Source organism: Oncorhynchus clarkii, chromosome 1 (assembly GCF_045791955.1).
Source record: "Oncorhynchus clarkii lewisi isolate Uvic-CL-2024 chromosome 1, UVic_Ocla_1.0, whole genome shotgun sequence".
Classification (NCBI taxonomy): domain Eukaryota; kingdom Metazoa; phylum Chordata; class Actinopteri; order Salmoniformes; family Salmonidae; genus Oncorhynchus; species Oncorhynchus clarkii.
In genome coordinates this window covers 8,593,668-8,612,889 of record NC_092147.1, presented here as the reverse complement: position 1 = coordinate 8,612,889, position 19,222 = coordinate 8,593,668, and the positions used below count along the sequence as shown (strand labels likewise).

Here is a 19,222-nt window from a genome sequence, read left to right as displayed (position 1 = left end):
CCCAGTAAAATAACAACCTAATGTTTATATCCCAGGACAAATGATCTAGCAACAGCAAGCTAGCTAGCTAAATGTCCATGAATGTTTAATGCATTTCGACTTGTCCCCAAATTAATATAGTTGGTTCAGAGTTTGTTTTGATATTTCAACTTGAGTCTCCTGAACGTGTCTGGACAAAATCAATATGCGTGCGATGGCAAACTCATATGCTCTGTCTAGTCAGCATGTTAGGCTCAGTTGAATGTTAGCTTTGTGAATCCTTCATCTGCCTCTCCCAGTGTTCTATCTAGACTAGCTGAGGAGTCTAACCTCTCCCAGTGTTCTATCCAGACTAGCTGAGGAGTCTAACCTCTCCCAGTGTTCTATCCAGACTAGCTGAGGAGTCTAACCTCTCCCGGTGTTCTATCCAGACTAGCTGAGGAGTCTAACCTCTCCCAGTGTTCTATCCAGACTAGCTGAGGAGACTAACCCTTCCCAGTGTCCTATCCAGTCTAGCTGAGGAGACTAACCTTTCCCAGTGTCCTATCCAGACTAGCCGAGGAGACTAATCTTTCCCAGTGTTCTATTCAGACTAGCTGAGGAGTCTAACCTCTCCCAGTGTTCTATCCAGACTAGCTGAGGAGTCTAACCTCTCCCGGTGTTCTATCCAGACTAGCTGAGGAGTCTAACCTATCCCAGTGTTCTATTCAGACTAGCTGAGGAGACTATTCTCTCCCAGTGTTCTATCCAGACTAGCCGAGGAGACTAACCTCTCCCAGTGTCCTATCCAGACTAGCTGAGGAGACTAATCTTTCCCAGTGTTCTATTCAGACTAGCTGAGGAGACTAATCTCTCCCAGTGTTCTATCCAGACTAGCTGAGGAGACTAACCTTTCCCAGTGTACTATCCAAACTAGCTGTGACTAGCTGAGGAAGAGACTTACTGGGTGTGTCCCCAAGTGTAATTGCTCAGCCATTAGCAGTTGTTTATCTCAGTTCCCAAACACATGCTGAAGTTAATCACCTTGCCTGTGAGGCATCCTGGACTGTCACTGTAGGTTTGCCAACACTGCTGTGGCATAGGTTACATCCCATCCATTATAATTACCCCTGAAGTAATTGCTCTAGTGACAAAAAAGATTCAAAATATGGATTTGTTTTGATATAAAAATAGCCCCACCATCATTATTGTCTGCTTGTACAATGCTGTCGAAGAGGAAACATGACATTTGCCATCCCTGATCTCCAGAGCAATTTTTTTTCAGGCAGAAACTTAATGATACAAAAGCTGAATAACAGATGCACATCCAGGTGTGTTCAGCAGGTGCTGGAGTTATAGGTGAACTCATGAAAAATAAACAGGACAATGCCACACACTGCTGCTCATGCTCCCAGGTGATTTTTATTATAACAATGTTTTGTTCTTCATCAAGCATCCATATCCCAGCTGGGGTTGGAAGGCCCTATACATAGGGGCTGTGCTCAGTGACATCACTTCCTGAAGCAGGAAGTAAAAACATATAACATAGGTTCACAATATCAACATTCAATATATAAAAATATATAATCATACATGAAGAATGTGATCGATATTTACAGTCAAAAGTTTGAACATACCTACTCATTCAAGTGTTTTTCTTTATTTTTTCTATTTTCTACATTGTAGAATAATAGTGAAGACATCAAAACTATGAAATAACACATGGAATCATGTAGTAACCAAAGAAGTGTTAAACAAACCAAAATCTATTTTATATTTGAGATTCTTCAAAATAGCCACCTTTGCCTTGATGACAGCTCTGCACACTCTTGGCATTCTCTCAACAAGCTTCACGAGGAATGCTTTTCCAACAGTCTTGAAGGAGTTTGCACATATACTGAGCACTTGTTGGCTGCTTTTCATTCACTCTGTGGTCCAACTCATCCCAAACCATCTAAATTGGGTTGAGGTCAGGTGATTGTGGAAGCCAGGTCATCTGATGCAGCACTCCATCACTCTCCTTGGTCAAATAACCCTTACACAGCCTGGAGGTGTGTTTTGGGTCATTGTCCTGTTGGAAAAAAAATGATAGTCCCAATAATCGCAAACCCGATGGGATGGCATATCCCTACAGAATGCGGTGGTAGCCATGCTGGTTAAGTGTACCTTGAATTCTAAATAAATCGCTGACAGTGTCACCAGCAAAGCACCCCCACACCATCACACCTCCTCCTCCATGCTTCACGTTTGGAACCACACATGCAGAGATAATCCGTTCACCCACTCTGCGTCTCACAAATACATGGCGGTTGGAACCAAAAATCTCCAATTTGGACTCCAGACCAAAGGACAAATTTCCACTGTCTAATGTCAATTGCTCGTGTTTCCTGGCCTAAGCAAGTCTCTTCTTCTTATTGGTGTCCTTTAGTAGTCGTTTCTTTGCAGCAATTCGACCATGAATGCCTGATTCACACAGTCTCCTCTGAACAGTTGATGTTGAGATGTGCCTGTTACTTGAACTCTGTGAAGCATTTATTTGGGATACAATTTCTGAGGCTGGTAACTCTAATGAACTTATCCTCTGCAGCAGAGGTAACTCTGGGTCTTCCTTTCCTACGGCGGTCCTCATGAGAGCCAGTTTCATCATAGCGCGTGATGGTTTTTGCGACTGCACTTGAAAAAAACGTTCAAAGTTCTTGACATTTTTCGTATTGACTGAGCTTCATGTCTTAAAGTAATGATGGACTGTCGTTACTCTTTGCTTATTTGAGCTGTTCTTGCCATAATATGGACTTGGTCTTTTACCAAATAGGGCTAGCTCTGTATACCCCCCTACCTTGTCACCACACAACTGATTGGCTCAAACGCATTAAGAATGAAATAAATTTCACAAATTAACTTTTAAGAAGGCACACCTGTTAATGGAAATGCATTCCAGGTGACTACCTCATGATGCTGGTTAAGAGAATGCCAAGAGTGTGCAAAGCTGTCATCAAGGTGAAGGGTGGCTATTTGAATCTCAAATATGAAATATTTTTTGGTTACTACATGTGTTATTTCATAGTTTTGATGTCTTCACTATTATTTGGCAATGTAGAAAATTGTAAAAAGAAAGAAAAACACTTGAATGAGTAGGTGTGGTCTGAAACTATTGACAGGTATTGTGTGTGTATATATATACCGTTGAAGTCTGAAGTTTACATACACTTAGGTTGGAGTCATTAATACACCACACATTTCTTGTTAACAAACTATAGTTTTGGCAAGTTGGTTAGGACATCTACTTTGCACATGACACAAGTAATTTTTCCAAAAATTGTTTATAGACAGATTATTTCACTTATAATTCACTGTATCACAATTCCAGGGTCAGAAGTTAACATACACTAAGCTGACTGTGCCTTTAAACAGCTCGGAAAATTCCAGAAAATGATGTTATGGCTTTAGAAGCTTCTGATAGGCTAATTGACATAATTTGAGTCAATTGGAGGTGTACCTGTGGATGTATTTCAAGGCCAACCTTCAAACTCAGTGCCTCTTTGCTTGACACCATGGGAAAATCAGCCAAGACCTCAGAAAAATAATTGTAGACCTCCACAAGTCTGGGTCATCCTTGGGAACAATTTCCAAACGCCTGAAGGTTCATCTGTACAAACAATAGTACACAAGTATAAACACCATGGGACCATGCAGCCATCATACCGCTCAGGAAGGAGACGCGTTCGGTCTCCTGGAGATGAACGTACTTGGGTGCGAAAAGTGCAAATCAATCCCAGAACAACAGCAAAGAATCTTGTGAAGATGCTGGAGGAAACAGGTACAAAAGTATCTATATCCACAGTAAAATGAGTCCTATATCGACATAACTTGAAAGGCCGCTCAGCAGGGAAGAAGCCACTGCTCCAAAACCACCATAAAAAAGCCAGACTACGGTTTGCAACTGCACATGGGGACAAAGATCGTACTTTTTGGAGAAATGTCCTCTGGTCTGATGAAACAAAAATAGAACTGTTTGGCCATAATGACCATCATTATGTTTGGAGGAAAAAGGGGGAGGCTTGCAAGCTTAAGAACACCATCCCAACCGTGAAGCACGGGGGTGGCAGCATTATGTTGTGGGGGTGCTTATCTGCAGGACAGACTGGTGCACTTCACAAAATAGATGGCATCACGAGGGAGGAAAATTATGTGGATATATTGAAGCAACATCTCAAGACATCAGTCAGGAAGTTAAAGCTTGGTCGCAAATGGGTCTTCCAAATGGCAAGCATACTTCCAAAGTTGTGGCATCAAAGTCAAGGTATTGGAATGGCCATCACAAAGCCCTGACCTCAATCCTATAGAACATTTGTGGGCAGAACTGAAAAAGTTTGTGCGAGCAAGGAGGCCTACAAACCTGACTCAGTTACACCAGCAGTGTCAGGAGGAATGGGCCAAAATTCACTCAACTTTTTGTGGAAAGCTTGTGGAAGGCTACCTGAAACATTTGACTCATGTTGAACAATTTAAAGGCAATGCTACCAAATACTAATTGAGTGTATGTAAACTTCTGACCCACTGGGAATGTGATGAAAGAAATAAAAGCTGAAGTAAATAATTCTCTCTACTACTATTCTGACATTTCACATTCTTAAAATAAAGTGTTGATCCTAACTGACCTAAGACGGGGAATTTTTACCAGGATGAAATGTCAGGAATTGTGAAAAACTGAGTTTAAATGTATTTGGCTAAGGTGTATGTAAACATCCGACTTCAACTGTGTGTATATATATATATATATATATATATATATATATATATATAAATGATAGACAATTTTCAATTAGGGTAAAAACAAGAGACTAGTTTGGACATTTTGGAACTTTAAAAACGTTTTTAAGTCAAACTCCTCGTTAAGGCCAAGAGTAGATAATGTGTTGAGCCGGTGGATCCAGAAAGATTCCCTTTGAAGAAGTTTCCCCTCCCTGTGTGACATCTTGAAGATTTCTATTCCAATGCATCCCAGAGAGCTAATAGGATGTGAGAATCTTAATGATGGCACTAAAATATGTATTACTAGCCATGAGGTTGCACACAGCCTGCCATACGCTTGATATGAAAGGTGATGCCCACGGCTTCATGATCCGTCTGTATGTGCTCAATGTGTGGCTCTAACAATAACAGATGTTCCCGCAACTATATTTTCTGGGAAATAATGATGTGGCTGTTTATTAGCCATTACGGCCAAATTGAAAACAAAAACTTTTAACCCTTTTTAGACAACTTGGACATTATCCAATTATGGTTACGGTTATGAAAAATGTCACATACGTTTGTTTACATTTTACAGTGCCTTGCGAAAGTATTCGGCCCCCTTGAACTTTGCGACCTTTTGCCACATTTCAGGCTTCAAACATAAAGATATAAAACTGTATTTTTTTGTGAAGAATCAACAACAAGTGGGACACAATCATGAAGTGGAACGACATTTATTGGATATTTCAAACTTTTTTAACAAATCAAAAACTGAAAAATTGGGCGTGCAAAATTATTCAGCCCCCTTAAGTTAATACTTTGTAGCGCCACCTTTTGCTGCGATTACAGCTGTAAGTCGCTTGGGGTATGTCTCTATCAGTTTTGCACATCGAGAGACTGACATTTTTTCCCATTCCTCCTTGCAAAACAGCTCGAGCTCAGTGAGGTTGGATGGAGAGCATTTGTGAACAGCAGTTTTCAGTTCTTTCCACAGATTCTCGATTGGATTCAGGTCTGGACTTTGACTTGGCCATTCTAACACCTGGATATGTTTATTTTTGAACCATTCCATTGTAGATTTTGCTTTATGTTTTGGATCATTGTCTTGTTGGAAGACAAATCTCCGTCACAGTCTCAGGTCTTTTGCAGACTCCATCAGGTTTTCTTCCAGAATGGTCCTGTATTTGGCTCCATCCATCTTCCCATCAATTTTAACCATCTTCCCTGTCCCTGCTGAAGAAAAGCAGGCCCAAACCATGATGCTGCCACCACCATGTTTGACAGTGGGGATGGTGTGTTCAGGGTGATGAGCTGTGTTGCTTTTACGCCAAACATAACGTTTTGCATTGTTGCCAAATAGTTCAATTTTGGTTTCATCTGACCAGAGCACCTTCTTCCACATGTTTGGTGTGTCTCCCAGGTGGCTTGTGGCAAACTTTAAACAACACTTTTTTATGGATATCTTTAAGAAATGGCTTTCTTCTTGCCACTCTTCCATAAAGGCCAGATTTGTGCAATATACGACTGATTGTTGTCCTATGTACAGAGTCTCCCACCTCAGCTGTAGATCTCTGCAGTTCATCCAGAGTCATCATGGGCCTCTTGGCTGCATCTCTGATCAGTCTTCTCCTTGTATGAGCTGAAAGTTTAGAGGGACGGCCAGGTCTTGGTAGATTTGCAGTGGTCTGATACTCCTTCCATTTCAATATTATCGCTTGCACAGTGCTCCTTGGGATGTTTAAAGCTTGGGAAATTGTTTTGTATCCAAATCCGGCTTTAAACTTCTTCACAACAGTATCTCGGACCTGCCTGGTGTGTTCCTTGTTCTTCATGATGCTCTCTGCGCTTTTAACGGACCTCTGAGACTATCACAGTGCAGGTGCATTTATACGGAGACTTGATTACACACAGGTGGATTGTATTTATCATCATTAGTCATTTAGGTCAACATTGGATCATTCAGAGATCCTCACTGAACTTCTGGAGAGAGTTTGCTGCACTGAAAGTAAAGGGGCTGAATAATTTTGCACGCCCAATTTTTCAGTTTTTGATTTGTTAAAAAAGTTTGAAATATCCAATAAATGTCGTTCTACTTCATGATTGTGTCCCACTTGTTGTTGATTCTTCACAAAAAAATACAGTTTTATATCTTTATGTTTGAAGCCTGAAATGTGGCAAAAGTTCGCAAAGTTCAAGGGGGCCGAATACTTTCGCAAGGCACTGTATGTTTGCTGGGGAGAACCATTTGAGTTCAAAGATGCTGGAACTGTAATAGCTACTCTATTTCACCCTCTAAACCTCAAAGCGTATCTTCCTACAGTATATTTGCAAGCAGAATATGGGCCCTTAATGAGAAAAGTGAATCATTTCGGAGCCCCCGTCACTTAATTAGATGATCTCCACTTATTCAATTAAAAAAGGCGCCTCTCTTTTGGCAAAAATATAAAAAGATTGCTGACATTAATGGGAATTATTAAAGGGACAGACCTCATCCGGGAAATGACAACCGATGGCTCAGAGAAGCACTGAGAGAAGCCCTGCCGGGCCATTATAGACATGCGGGACACAGAATAACAAACTGCTCTGTTTATTGCTTATTCATCATTATAAACTCGGTGGTTCGAGCCCTGAATGCTGATTGGCTGGTTTATCAGGTTGCCATTCCTGTAATATAACAATGTTGGGTGAATCAGTGCTACCTCAGGCCATGCAAGAGTTACATTCTTGTTATGTCACCAGTAAGCTCCTGATGAAATCAAGTGGACATTTTTCAAATATCAAACTTTAAGCTTAATGTAGGCAATGGCTAGCGAAGTAATCGCACAAGCAATCACAACATACTGTTAAACAGATTTCAAAATGGCAGGCATTTCATCCCTCTCTCTGGTATTGTCAGTTTGATCATAGTTTGTTCCCGTGTTCATCGAAGAGAGAAGAGAGAAGCAGTCTCTTAACATTTCATTCATTCACCATTGTCATTATTGTTGGTCAGACCACCAGTGTATTTCCATGTCCTGACCCTGTGAGTGACATATACAGGGTGGTCCTAAGGCAGGGTTGTCAAATTCTTTCCATGGAGGGCGTAGTGTCTGCTGGTTTTTGTCTTTTTCCTTTTAATTAAGACCTAGATAACCGGGTGAGTGGAGCTTCTAACCTTAATTGATCAATTACGTTTGACACGTGTCCTACACTAAAAAAAACGAGTGTTCTTCTAAGATCCTGAAAGACCCCCAAAAGGTTATTTCAAGAACCCCATAGGAGGTGGGGGTCATCAAGTTGGCTCAAATCTTTCTAGAACAGAAAATGGACACAATTCAATGGATATCGATCAACAAAGAGGTTAAAAAATGTTGGCTATAAGAATATGTTGGCTATAAGAATATGTTGGCTATAAGAATATGTTGGCTATAAGAATATGTTGGCTATAAGAATAGGTTGGATATAAGAATAGGTTGGATATAAGAATATGTTGAAGGCTAGCTGTTTTGTGTTCAGATGACTGAACTGCTCACTTTTGTGTCAGTGTCTGCAGGTATACAGACGAGGAGGCATACAAAGGTATGTCAATTGGTATTGGTATGTTATGCAGATCACATGTACCATCCTCCTCCCTGCCTTCTTCAATGAATATCCCATAGGCCTCTACATTATGTGGTATGTGCATTAAAACCATACAGGCTTTTTCGTTAACATTTTCCACAAAATCTAAAGTGTGAACACTGTTGTGTGCATGTTTTGTTAATCATCTGTATACTTACTATTTTTGGGGTGGGGATTCACAGACTTCCCTACACCTCTGATGAATATAACTGTCCAATCAACATGCACTGTAAAATCATTCTGGCTATGGATACGGAGAACATCAACACATTAACATTAACACACCAGAGGATATACACATTGGACTTGGGGCTCTGCTGGGAGTTTACCTCATATTTAGAATGTTTAATTGTGCTTTGCCACTAAAATCATAATATACACTGACAATTTAAAAAATGGTGCTATTGTTGTTTTATGTGTATTATTATTATTATTAATCATAAGGGAGGGGTTAGTTAAAAAATGTACCCCAAAAGGTTCTTAAAAAGGTTATTTGAGGATCCATTAAAAGGGGTTCTTTGAAGAAGGAGAAGGGGTTCCCCATCAGTTTCAATGTGAAGAACCCCTAAAGAATACTCCAGAAACCTTTTCTTTTTAGAGTGTAGTGTGTCCATGATGGAAGCTATTGGAAAGATGTGTCCATCATGGAGACCCTGGGACATCCCTGTAGATGTCACTCACACAGTCAGGTGAAGGCTAGCGGCACATGTAAATACACTGTGCACACATCGTAGGAAGCCCTTCGAGACCCGGGATATAAAGGCCAATGGCAAATTTAAATCCATTCAAAGTTTAAATTCCATTCATGGACGCATGTGCCTGTGTGACTTTTGACAACACTTTCAACTTTGCCGACGGTGATCAGTGGGGAACATCTGTCGGTGAATAACAATTTATTTCCGTCACATTTGCGTAATGTTCACAGAGGACAAGCATTATGTGATGCATTGTGGAGAGACGGCTTGTGAAACTCCATGATGTTCACGTGATGATAGCCCATAAAGGTAGTCTTCCTTCAATGCCTCCCATCTATTTAGCGTCAAATAAGACAAATTGCGGTGCCAGGATGCAGGCCAAAAACCTTGTCTGTAGACGAGTGTGCGTCGTGAGGTGGATCATCACTAACTGTAGCTCTTAATGGGATTCCTAACCCTTCCTTTCCCTTGACAGAATAGTGTAATTTAAGGTCAGTTTTCACACAGAGGGGTTTCGCAATTAAATTCCCTGACATTTTGAATTGATGAGATAACATACCAATTATGAACTAATTGGATATGGGGTCTCCCTCACACTACTGAATTATATTGTGCTACGTTTTATGGGTTAAGTACGTAGCCTATTGAGCCATAAAGAGATAAATAATTGACATCACTAAGAGCCCTATTGAATGAAAGTTGGTAACTAACTTTCCAGTATGAAGGGGTTTTCTTGCTCGGCACACATGCACGTTGGACACATTCACACAGTGCAACAAAAATAATCCAAATGTCTTATCGATTCAAGAAAATGCTTTCGTACATATTTTATTTCTTATTTCTATTTAATATGTGTTTTTGTTCTACCTTCTGTTATTTTTGTGTGCTACATTGATATCTATTACTGCATTGTTGGGTTTAGAGCTTACCAAGAAAGGTATTTCACAGTACTTGTGCACATGACGTTAAAACTGGAAACTTTTATTCAGGAACCTGGTTAAGCCTATTCCTTTTTCATATTCAGCTTCAAGTTTTATCTCTATATATACGGGATACACATGGATACACCAGTGGAGGCTACCTGACATGTTGACTCCTTGCTGTCCCCAGTCCACCTGACCGTGCTGCTGCTCCAGTTTCAACTGTTCTGCCTTATTATTATTCGACCATGCTGGTCATTTATGAACATTTGAACATCTTGGCCATGTTCTGCTATAATCTCCACCCGGCACAGCCAGAAGAGGACTGGCCACCCCACATAGCCTGGTTCCTCTCTAGGTTTCTTCCTAGGTTTTGGCCTTTCTGGGGAGTTTTTCCTAGCCACCGTGCTTCTACACCTGCATTGCTTGCTGTTTGGGGTTTTAGGCTGGGTTTTTGTACAGCACTTTGAGATATCAGCTGATGTACGAAGGGCTATATAAATAAATTTGATTTGATTTGATTTTATTTGCTGAGGGGAGGATGGCTCATAATAACGACTGGAATGAAATAAATGGTATTCACTCCATTCCAGTTATAATACTCCCTTCCAGCCTTTATTATGAGCTGTCCCTCCCCTCAGCAGCCATCCATCCTCCAACGAAATGCTTACTTGCAGGTTCCTTCTCAACAATGCCACATCAATAACAGATAATACAATATAAGAATATGAACATAAAGTAAAAGGCTCAGTAGAAAATAAAATAAACATTTTGGCATAATTACAATGCAGGAAGGCAACAATTAATAGTGCAATGTTAACACGTGTTTTGTGGAAGTGGGATTGGGGGGAAAGTATTTAAATTATTAAGTATTTAGCCCTCCCAGAGTCTGGAAGCAGCAGCAGATGGGCGAGTGAGCGAGTGAGCGAGTGAGTGAGTGAGTGAGTGAGTGAGTGAGTGAGTGCATGTGCGGAGAATCAGAGCATGGAGGTCAGTCCAGTTCAAGTGTTCAGCAGTCTGATGGCTTGTAGATAGAAACTGTCTCTGAGCCTGTTGGTGTCAGACCTCATGCTGCGATACCGTCTGCTCGACGATAAGGGAGAGAGCAGCTCGTGGCTGGGGTGTGTTGGGGTCCTTGATGATGCTGCGGGCCTTCCTGAGATACCGGTTCGTGTAGATGTCCTGGATGGGTGGGAACACGGTCCCAGTGATGTACTGGGCCATCTTCACCACCCACTGGAGGGCCTTGCGGTCGTGGACGGAGCAATTGCCATACCGGGCCGTGATGCAACTGGTCAGGACGCTCTCGATGGTGCAGCGGTAGTATTTGGAGAGGACCTGGGGTGGCATACCGAATTTCTTCAGACGCCTTAAGAAGTAGAGATGCTGCTGCGCCCTCTTGACAAGAGTGGTGGTGTTGTTGGTCCATGACAAGTCCTCTGTGATGTGGACGCAGAGGAATTTAAACCTGCTGACTCTCTTTACTGCAGTCCCTTTGATGTGGATCGGGGCATGTTCCCTCCTCTGCCTTCTGAAGTCAACAATCAACCAATGTTTGGCTGGCGTTAAGGGAGAGGTTGTTGTTCTGGCACAACAATGCCAGTTCACTTAAAATGCAGTTTTAAGAAAATATTTACTAAATAAACTAAAGTTTTTAAAAAAGAGAGTAAAAATAAAATAACAATAACAAGGCTATACGGAGGTACCGGTACTGAGTCAATGCAAGGTAATATGTACATGTACATAGGGATAAAGTGACTATGCATAGATAATACACAGCGAGTAGCAGCAGCATAAAAAGGGGGAGGGGGGTCAATGCAAATAGTCCGGTTAGCCATTTGATTAGCTGTTCAGCAGCCTTATGGCTTGGGGGTAGAAGCTGTTAAGAAGCCTTTTGGACTGAGACTTGGTGCTCCAATACCGATTGTTGTGTGTTAGCAGAGAGAACAGTCTATGACAAGGTTACTGGAGTCTTTGGCTATTTTTAAGGCTTTTCTCTGACACCGCCTGGTACAGAGGTCCTGGATGGCAGGAAGCTTTCCCCAGTGATGTACTGGGCTGTACGCACTACCCTTTGTAGCTCCTTGCGGTCGGAGGCCGAGCAGTTGCCATACCAGGCGGGGATGCAACCAGTCGGGATGCTCTCGATGGTGCAGCTGTAGAACATTTTAAGGATCTAAGGACCCATGCCAAATCTTCTCAGTCTCCTGAGAATATGCGTTGTTGTGCCCTCTTCACAACTGTCTTGATGTGTTTGAACCATGATAGTGAACCATAATGTGGACACCAAGGAACTTGAAGCTCTCAACCTGCTCCACTACAGCCCCGTTGATGAATGAGGGCGTGCTCAGCCTTCCTTTTCCTGTAGTCCACAATCATCTCCTTTGTCTTGATCACATTGAGGGAGAGGTTGTTGTCCTGGCACCATACTGACAGGTCTCTGACCTCCTCCCTATAGGCTGTCTCATCGTTCTCGGTAATCAGGTCTACCACCGCTGTGTCGTCTAGAAACTTAATGATGGTGTTGGAGTCCTGCTTGGCCATGCAGTCATGAGTGAACAGGGAGTGCAGGAGGGGACTAAGCATGCACTGCTGAGGGGCCCCCGAATTGAAGATCAGTGTGGCAGATGTGTTGTTACCTACCCTTACCACCGCGGGGCAGCCCATCAGAAAGTCCAAGATCCAGTTTCAAAGGAAGTTATTTAGTCCCAGGTTCCTTAGCTTAGTGATGAGCTTTGAAGGCACTATGGTGTTGAACACTGAGCTGTCATCAATTAACAGCATTCTCACGTAGTGTTCTTTTTGTCCAGGTGGGAAAGGGCAGAGTGGAGTGCAATAGAGATTGCGTAATCTGTCGATCTGTTCGTGCGGTATGCACGGGTTTCTGGGATGATGCTGTGTACAGTGCCTTGCGAAAGTATTCGGCCCCCTTGAACTTTGCGACCTTTTGCCACATTTCAGGCTTCAAACATAAAGATATAAAACTGTATTTTTTTGTGAAGAATCAACAACAAGTGGGACACAATCATGAAGTGGAACGACATTTATTGGATATTTCAAACTTTTTTAACAAATCAAAAACGGAAAAATTGGGCGTGCAAAATTATTCAGCCCCTTTACTTTCAGTGCAGCAAACTCTCTCCAGAAGTTCAGTGAGGATCTCTGAATGATCCAATGTTGACCTAAATGACTAATGATGATAAATACAATCCACCTGTGTGTAATCAAGTCTCCGTATAAATGCACCTGCACTGTGATAGTCTCAGAGGTCCGTTAAAAGCGCAGAGAGCATCATGAAGAACAAGGAACACACCAGGCAGGTCCGAGATACGGTTGTGAAGAAGTTTAAAGCCGGATTTGGATACAAAAAGATTTCCCAAGCTTTAAACATCCCAAGGAGCACTGTGCAAGCGATAATATTGAAATGGAAGGAGTATCAGACCACTGCAAATCTACCAAGACCTGGCCGCCCCTCTAAACTTTCAGCTCATACAAGGAGAAGACTGATCAGAGATGCAGCCAAGAGGCCCATGATCACTCTGGATGAACTGCAGAGATCTACAGCTGAGGTGGGAGACTCTGTAGAGTGGCAAGAAGAAAGCCATTTCTTAAAGATATCCATAAAAAAGTGTTGTTTAAAGTTTGCCACAAGCCACCTGGGAGACACACCAAACATGTGGAAGAAGGTGCTCTGGTCAGATGAAACCAAAATTGAACTTTTTGGCAACAATGCAAAACGTTATGTTTGGCGTAAAAGCAACACAGCCCATCACCCTGAACACACCATCCCCACTGTCAAACATGGTGGTGGCAGCATCATGGTTTGGGCCTGCTTTTCTTCAGCAGGGACAGGTAAGATGGTTAAAATTGATGGGAAGATGGATGGAGCCAAATACAGGACCATTTTGGAAGAAAACCTGATGGAGTCTGCAAAAGACCTGAGACTGGGGCGGAGATTTGTCTTCCAACAAGACAATGATCCAAAACATAAAGCAAAATCTACAATGGAATGGTTCAAAAATAAACATATCCAGGTGTTAGAATGGCCAAGTCAAAGTCCAGACCTGAATCCAATCGAGAATCTGTGGAAAGAACTGAAAACTGCTGTTCACAAATGCTCTCCATCCAACCTCACTGAGCTCGAGCTGTTTTGCAAGGAGGAATGGGAAAAAATGTCAGTCTCTCGATGTGCAAAACTGATAGAGACATACCCCAAGACTTACAGCTGTAATCGCAGCAAAAGGTGGCGCTACAAAGTATTAACTTAAGGGGGCTGAATAATTTTGCACGCCCAATTTTTCAGTATTTGATTTGTTAAAAAAGTTTGAAATATCCAATAAATGTCGTTCCACTTCATGATTGTGTCCCACTTGTTGTTGATTCTTCACAAAAAAATACAGTTTTATATCTTTATGTTTGAAGCCTGAAATGTGGCAAAAGGTCGCAAAGTTCAAGGGGGCTGAATACTTTCGCAAGGCACTGTATGTGAGCCATGACCAGCCTTTCAAAGCACTTCATGGCTACAGATGTGAGTACTACGGTTGGTAGTCATTTAGGAAGGTTACCTTGGTTTTCTTAGGTACAGGAACTATGGTGGTCTGTTTGAAACATGTAGGTATTACACACTTGGTCAGGGACAGGTTGAAAATGTCAGTGAAGAAACTTGCCAGTTTATCAGCGCATACTCTGAGTACACATCCTGGTAATGCGTCTGGCCCTGTGGCCTTGTTAATGTTGACCTGTTTAAAGGTCTTACTCACGGAGAGAGTGATCAGACAGTCATCCGGAACAGCTGGTGCTCCTCATGCATGCTTCAGTGTTGTTTGCCTCAAAGTGCATAAAAGTAATTTAGCTCGTCTGGTATGCTTGTGTCACTGGGCAGCACGTGGCTGCGCTTCCCTTTGTAGTCTGTAATAGTTTGCAGGCCCTGCCACATCCGACGAGCATCGGAGCCGGTGTAGTAGGATTCAATCTCAGTCCTGTATTGACGCTTTGCCTGTTTGATGGTTTGTCGGAGGGCATAGAGGGATTTCTTATAAGCGTCCAGGTTAGAGTCCCTCTCCTTGAAAGCGGCAGCTCTACCCTTTAGCTCAGTGCGGATGTTGCCTGTAATCCATGGCTTCTGGTTGGGGTATGTACGTACGGTCACTGTGGGGACAACGTCATCGATGCTCTTATTGATGAAGCTGATGACTGATGTGGTATACTCCTCAATACCATTGGAAGAATCCCAACATATATTCCAGTCTGTGCTAGCAAAACAGTCCTGTAGCTTAGCATCTGTGTAATCTGACCACTTCTGTATTGAGCGAGTCACTGGTATGTCCTGATAAAAGTTTTTGTTTGTAAGCATGAATCAGGAGGATAGAATTATTGTCTGATTTGCCAAATGGAAGTGAGGGAGAGGTTTGTCTCTGTGTATGGAGTAAAGGTGGTCTACTAGAGTTGTTTTTCCTCTGGTTGCACATGTGACATGTTAGTAGAAATTAGGTTAAACGGATTTAAGTTTCTCTGCATTAAAGTCCCCGGCCACTAGAGCGCCGCCTCTGGATGAGCATTTTCTTGTTTGCTTATGGCCTTATACCGCTTGTTGAGTGTGTTGAGGTCTGAGAGCCAGCATTGATTTGTGGTGGTAAATAGACAGCTATGAAAAATATAGATGAAAACTCTCTTGGTAAAAAGTGTGTTCTACAGCTTATCATGAGATACTCTACCTCAGGCAAGCAAAACCTCGAGACTTCCTTAATATTAGATTTTGCGCACCAGCTGTTATTGAGAAATAGACATAGACCGCCACCCCTCATCTTACCAGAAGTGTTCTGTCTTGCCAATGCAGGGAAAACCCAGCCAACTGTATGTCTTTGTTCAGCCACAACTCGGTGAACCACAAGATATATCAGTTGGTCAGATAGTCTTGAATGGAGCTCATCCAATTTATTCTCCAATGATTGCGCGTTGGCCAATAGGACGGATGGTAGAGGCATTAACCACTCGCCGACCAATTCTCACAAGGCACCCGGACGTGTGTCCGCTATATTGGTGTCTCGCTTTCATGCGAATGACAGGGATTTGGGCCTGGTCCGGTATCAGCATTAAATATTTTGAAAAAATAAAGAAAAAATATTTGTGCAGTTCGAGGTGAGTAATCACTGTTCTGATATCCAGAAGCTTTTTTCGGTCATAAGAGACTATGGCAGAAACATTATGTACAAAAAACACACAAATTTGCACAATTGGTTAGGAGCCCGTAAAACGCCAGCCATCTCCTCCAGCGCTATTTGAATTGAACAGTTAATAAACCATCGTTGCACGGAGTCTGCAAAGCACTTACTGTAATTGCCAAAGGAATAACTACAAATAATGATCTTGGTTAACCCTTTTTTTCATAACATGATAGAGACCTCCACATCTTCCTTGCTAATCATCCATCGGTTAATAAGGACAGACAATCCATCCAATTATCTGTAGTGTACAGAGTCTCGGGACGCTACCAGGTAACAGTGGAAAGGCCAATTATAGGTTTACTGTCCTGGCTCAAACTGAAACACGAGGGATTTTGGCCACATTCGCCCTCCCAAACCTCTCTCTTTGCGTCGAGGTGGAGGAGGCTACCATTTTTCAGCATATCACTTTGTACCTTTTTTGCTTGCTGATCCTGTGCAAAGGACATTGCAACTTTGTTTACAAGTGCTCAAGGGGTAATCCTGAAAGGATGTAATGGAAAAACCTCAGCTAATTGCGCCACCTGAGCATGACTCCAAGAGATCTCTTAGATGCTGTTGTCAAGGGAACCCTGAACCGGTTAAACCCATAGGAGGTGGGGGGTTGTGAGTGTGTTCAAACCATTGTGGGAGAAGAGACCATTCCTTTGTCTTTTCTGATATGTCTATTTATGTCTAGCGCTGTACGGAGAACCACTTAACTGGAAGCTAAAGGAGTGCTAGCTAGATATTTCTGATCTGATGTTCCAGCATAACAAACGTCAAAGGCAGCAAAGATGTGCTCTACGGAGCAGCCCTGCCTCATTATGCTGTAATCTCTTGGTGAGGAGGGACATCCCAGTCAGCCTTAGGATACTAACATACTGTACATTAGAACATCTTGTTCCTTGTTTGTAACCATTGTCTGCTCTGAATCTTTGTTAAGTTAGCGTGATCCTGCTAGCTCCTCGTCAGTAGGCCTTTTAAAAAGCCAAAATGTGCAACTTTGGGAGTCAAATATGTGTCCTCTGCCACAACCTGAGGGACAACCAGTGAAAAGTGCAATGCAATGTAATGTCATATAATATTTGCCGTTTTGTTTTGGCTTTCATACCACGTCATGAGGCTTCTCAGTCATGTTGAGACTGGCTTACTACTGTTGCTTTAATGTATTGTTATTCTCATTTCTATGCTTTGGTATTCATTTTTTATGTTGATATCCTAGGGACAGATGCATTCACCAACACCCTACTGTTTGAGCTTTCACACGGATGATATTTTGTTTTATTATCATGCTCATTATATTAGAGCATAATTGTTGCTATACCTAAAAAGATTACCATTGTAATAGAAAACTATGGATCATTGTCCATTCCCAAAGTCATTCATAATTTCTATAAGATTATAAGGGCTATACTGCACTGTAAGCCATTAGCCACTTTGCCTATTGTCTAGCATGAGTGTATGTGACTGTTAGCTATTTGCCTATTGTCTAGCATGAGTATATGTGACAGTTAGCTATTTGCCTATTGTCTAGCATGAGTATATGTGACAGTTAGCTATTTGCCTATTGTCTAGCGTGAGTATATACAGTATGTGGCAGTTAGCTATTTGCCTATTGTCTAGCGTGAGTACATACAGTATGTGACAGTTAGCTATTTGCCTATTGTCTAGCGTGAGTATATACAATATGTGACAGTTAGCTATTTGCCTATTGTCTAGCGTGAGTATATACAGTATGTGACAGTTAGCTATTTGCCTATTGTCTAGCGTGAGTATATACAGTATGTGACAGTTAGCTATTTGCCTATTGTCTAGCGTGAGTATATACAATATGTGACAGTTAGCTATTTGCCTATTGTCTAGCGTGAGCATATACAGTATGTGGCAGTTAGCTATTTGCCTATTGTCTAGTGTGAGTATATACAGTATGTGACAGTTAGCTATTTGCCCATTGTCTAGCATGAGTATATGTGACAGTTAGCTATTTGCCTATTGTCTAGCATGAGTATATGTGACCGTTAGCTATTTGCCTATTGTCTAGCACGAGTATGTGACAGTTAGATATTTACCTATTGTCTAGCATGAGAATATACAGTATGCGACAGTTAGCTATTTGCCTATTGTCTAGCATGAGTATGTGACAGTTAGCTATTTGCCTATTGTCTAGCATGAGTATATACTGTACAGTATGTGACAGTTAGCTATTTGCCTATTGTCTAGCATGAGTATATACTGTACAGTATGTGACAGTTAGCTATTTGCCTATTGTCTAGCATGAGTATATACTGTACAGTTTGTGACAGTTAGCTATTTGCCTATTGTCTAGCATGAGTATATACTGTACAGTATGTGACAGTTAGCTATTTGCCTATTGTCTAGCATGAGTGTATGTGACTGTTAGCTATTTGCCTATTGTCTAGCATGAGTATATGTGACTGTTAGCTATTTGCCTATTGTCTAGCATGAGTATATACTGTACAGTATGTGACAGTTAGCTATTTGCATATTGTCTAGCATGAGTATATACTGTACAGTATGTGACAGTTAGCTATTTGCCTATTGTCTAGCATGAGTGTATGTGACTGTTAGCTATTTGCCTATTGTCTAGCATGAGTATATGTGACAGTTAGCTATTTGCCTATTGTCTAGCATGAGTATATGTGACCGTTAGCTATTTGCCTATTGTCTAGCATGAGTATATGTGACTGTTAGCTATTTGCCTATTGTCTAGCATGAGTATATGTGACCGTTAGCTATTTGCCTTTTGTCTAGCACGAGTATATGTGACAGTTAGCTATTTGCCTATTGTCTAGCATGAGTATATGTGACCGTTAGCTATTTGCCTTTTGTCTAGCACGAGTATATGTGACAGTTAGCTATTTGCCTATTGTCTAGCATGAGTGTATGTGACAGTTAGCTATTTGCCTATTGTCTAGCATGAGTGTATGTGACAGTTAGCTATTTGCCTATTGTCTAGCATGAGTATATGTGACCGTTAGCTCTCCATGAGTGTATTGAATGGTATATTGCCTTGTGTAATCTACTACCCTATTTGTGTTTTTGACCTATGTCTGCTATTTGAAATGTACTTTTTATTGGACTGGAATCTCTG

General features: G+C 41.7%; 1 protein-coding gene across 1 annotated transcript in view; it reads right to left on the bottom strand.

Moving 5' to 3' along the window:
* Window positions 1–19,222, bottom strand: part of LOC139414968 (PEX5-related protein-like) — a 199,280-nt gene that overhangs the window by 84,560 nt on the left and 95,498 nt on the right. The gene's annotated exons all lie outside the window — the stretch shown is intronic.